A 3978-nucleotide genomic window follows, 5' to 3' on the forward strand; every position below is an offset into this window, starting at 1 on the left:
GGTGGTTGGGTGGGTGGGTGAGTGAGTGGGTGGGTGAGTGTTGTGGGTAGGTAGGTAGGTAGGTAGGTAGGTGCTTTTAAATTTTCTTCCGCCCCCCTCCCCCAGGCAGTGTGGGGTGAGACAATACTGGTGGTGTAAAAGGTCAGTGACCCTTTGACACGCCTATAGCATTGTTAACGTGATTACGTCTTATCCAATCAGCGCGCGTTTTGCGGAATAAGGCCCTAACGTAATTGATTGGGAATACCTGAAAAACCTGTAGAACAGCTGTGGAAAATTGAGACACAGGGTACCACAACGTCCTCGTATCATTGTGACGCTGACTACCCGTCCGGGAGTTACTTAGTAATCTGGCCTGGTGAGTACTATACATTAATATATCCATGTAGACAATTGGTATTGCTTTAAGTATTGAAGAGTTTTATATGGAAGAAAATTCATCATATGGCCAATTTTGGTGATGAAAAATCCACCCGGTACCTGAATTGTCCGATGACATCCCAGGTCGGTATGCGCTGTAGATTATTACACCGACACTTCTCTAGATCTTATAGATGGTTTATGCTCGTACTGTATATAGACTACAGAGAATGTGCTAAGAGACGGACAGAAAACTTTGGTAAAATAAGTTCCTTTCAGTTTGACTGCATGTATCCACTACCTTCACTATTTGCATTTCAAATCTGCCGTGAAACGGCAATAAATAAGTGAATTACACGTTTATTTGTCTGTAAACAAAAACTCCACTGTCATCATATCTCTGACTGGTGGGTAGAGCAATAGGTAAAGTTAGAAATTTACTTCATAACCAAGAGTAAGAAGCTTTCTTAGTCTAGGAAACAAAACTGTTAGGATATAATGTCATTTCTTGGGTCACATATCCGCCATTTTGGATGTTGTCTGTCTGTCAGTATTATTTTCTCTGGTCATAGAAACCTGGCCATGGTTAAATACCCCCAAACAAGTCCTCATGACAGCACTTTCTCAAAAATTCATCTGCATCAGAGAGACAAAAAACTCTGCCTCCCAAATATAGAAAGAAAAACGGGGTTGACCAGCTCAAACTCTGACAACAACTGACAATAGTAAACAAACCCTTATTTTCTAATGTATCCATCCGCCCTGGGCAGGAAAAACCTCGTCACCCAGGTTCCTCATTATGCCCACTAACTGGTGAAATACAAGTATTTAACCTCCTTGGTGAAATAAACAAAATTTGACCAAAGTAGGAAAGGTTAGACCATGCCTGTTCCTTCTAGCCCCAAAGTCTTCAAACTAGTCCAACATATCAAAAGGATTTTCAAAGATGTCAACTAGGGGTACAATCGTGTTCAAATTCCATAAGACAACTTTCTCAATTGTAGAAGTTTGAATAGACAACTCATATCGTGCGCTGTTGTGAAACGAACAGTAATCATCAACACAATAGAATTTGACAAATTCCTCAAGACAACTTTTTTTCTTACAATGTGTGAGAAGTTTTCTTACAGTTCTTTTTTAAAAGTTTTTATGATTTTTTTCGCACCGCGGTCCTTAAATTGATTCTTTTATAATTGTTGAAAGAGAAATGAGAGATAAAATGAGATTCGTTTTCCGTAGTTTTTAATGTGGAACATTTACACCTTATTGCCTTCGCCAAGAAGGCTATAAAATCGCTTTGCTATATAAATAGTGTATATACAACATATATACAACGTTCAGACATTGCCCTAGTTTTTTTAATCTTCAATATAGAATGCATAACATAACCTACAAAACAAAACAAAAGTAGCATAGGTCAATAGGAAACATACATTGAAGTGTCATATCAACTATCGCAATGTTACCAACTGATTGACTTTGACTTACACCTTTAGGGAGAAACTAACTGCTCAAATACCCATTACACTAAACTGATACTACCAAAATTGCACATTTAAACGTTCAAACGTTCAAAACTGCACATTTAGAGCTAAGTTTTAATGTTTAACACGCCAATTCTGACATGTCTTGAAAATATGTTACTTTCAATAATAATTACAGTTCCGACCATAATTGTCATTCAAGGGATTTATTATTACATTGCCAAAACATATTGTCAGTTGTCAGAGTTTCAAACCTCCAACAGCTACAGATCACTACAGTTGATTTTTTATCTAGGTTAACGACCTTCAGGTCGCAGCACACAATATTAATGGGCGACCCCCGGGGTATAGAAAGTAGTACAGCGAATATTCTTGAGGGCTGGGTAGAAAGCCTGATAAGAGCGTCAGCCAGATGTAAATTGTGCTGTGTGGTGCAGGAATGTATCGGGTTTGAGACTGTATGCTTTGAATAGTGAAGGTTTTGCAGTTCGTGTATAAATGCGCCGTATTACGCAACTGACTTTCCGGGTGAGTCGGCTGCAGTTCAGGTCACTTCCGTAGAGGGCGATTTCAAAGTGTACGTTACGAGCAGATCATCATTAAACATAACTTATTCTAATCAGAACCTTATTTACATAATCAGAACCTTATTTACATAATCAATGACGAAATGCTACCATAGCCCTACTTGTTTAAGATTAGACTGTCATTTGGTAGAAAATATGATCAAAGGATATAAAAAAAAACAAGTGAGGATGTTATTTCCATGATCAACGTGAAACAGACATGATTGGACAGTCGTAAAGGTAAACATCATTTGACGAGGCATGAGGTCGTGGAGTTTTACATTATAATAATAATAATGCATCTTTGATTGCATGTTCATGCCCATGGGGCTAAATGCATACATCAGTTACATGTACAGTACAGTACATCATACTGAGTAACATGGTACATAGAATACAAGGATAACATGATAATATTTTAAGGATAAGGATAATATTAAGGATGCTTGTTTTCACCATGACATTCATCCAAGTCTTGTCTGTCATTTTTTTCAGTTGATGTGAGTCAGTAGGCTTTGGTTAAAGATAAGTTGGTGAAACAGAGAATATATCGAGATGTGGACCAACGGCAACTCGTCAGGCAAACTTGTCTTCCTCGTGGTGGGAGTGTTCCTGGGGTACAGCCTGTCTGTGTTGCAAAACTTCGGCGCCACCGTCAATAATCAACCTACTGCTAACCGATATGTGCCTCTTAACATCCGTACAAGTGCCGACCGCTATGCACCTGTTCGCTCTTCTTTAGAGAATTCTTTTCGGTAAGTAAAAACTCTACTGCTCCGTATACAGTACTGTGTTGTAACGATAAGAAAGAAAGAAAGAACTTTATTGCGCAACAGATGTAGCGGGTACAACGTATGGCAAAATGATACATACATAGTTTGTGGTGCCGTTAACATACACATATGGTGGTGTTGAGAATATCTAACAGTTCTACTAACTGTAATAGGAATCTGGTCTGCTTTATAAACATTGTATAACAAAAGAGAGACACTAATTATACTAATCTAACTCTATTAATACAATGTAGTAATAAATTGTGTCAGGAATTAATTACGTTTTCTCGTTTTGTCATTGAATTGTGTACAAATTGGCCTACATAAGTGGAAATGTTATAGACTACACAAATGGAGGCCCACAGGGCCTGTTCCGTAGAGCGTATACGTAAAGAGCGGTTTTGATTCTACGTAGTCCATAGTGGGACCACTTAAATTTAACGTAGAGCGTAATTGGTGCCTTTAATTTTAGATAATACGTTTTGGCTACTAAGATTTCAAACTTTTCTAAAACTTGTTCAAAGTCGCAAACGAGGTGTTGCGAGACCTCGCAAGTGCCGGGTTGTATGTCACAACATGATGTTAACACCCTGTTTTTTGCACGTCACTGTTTTAGTGTTAAACACAGAACGACATTTTCCAATAAACCGATCTGATCGTTTTGACCGATTTTTCCAAAAGCCTGACTATACTACGACTACTCGTAGAATACATCAATGTCCCTGCCCCTATGCAGCCGCACCCTACCTGTTCATTCCTTATTCTTAGCCTCCTTTTCAGGCGTTCCCGGATCAG

This window comes from Branchiostoma belcheri, unplaced genomic scaffold, assembly GCF_001625305.1.
Source record: "Branchiostoma belcheri isolate BF01 breed outbred unplaced genomic scaffold, Haploidv18h27 scaffold119, whole genome shotgun sequence".
NCBI lineage: Eukaryota > Metazoa > Chordata > Leptocardii > Amphioxiformes > Branchiostomatidae > Branchiostoma > Branchiostoma belcheri.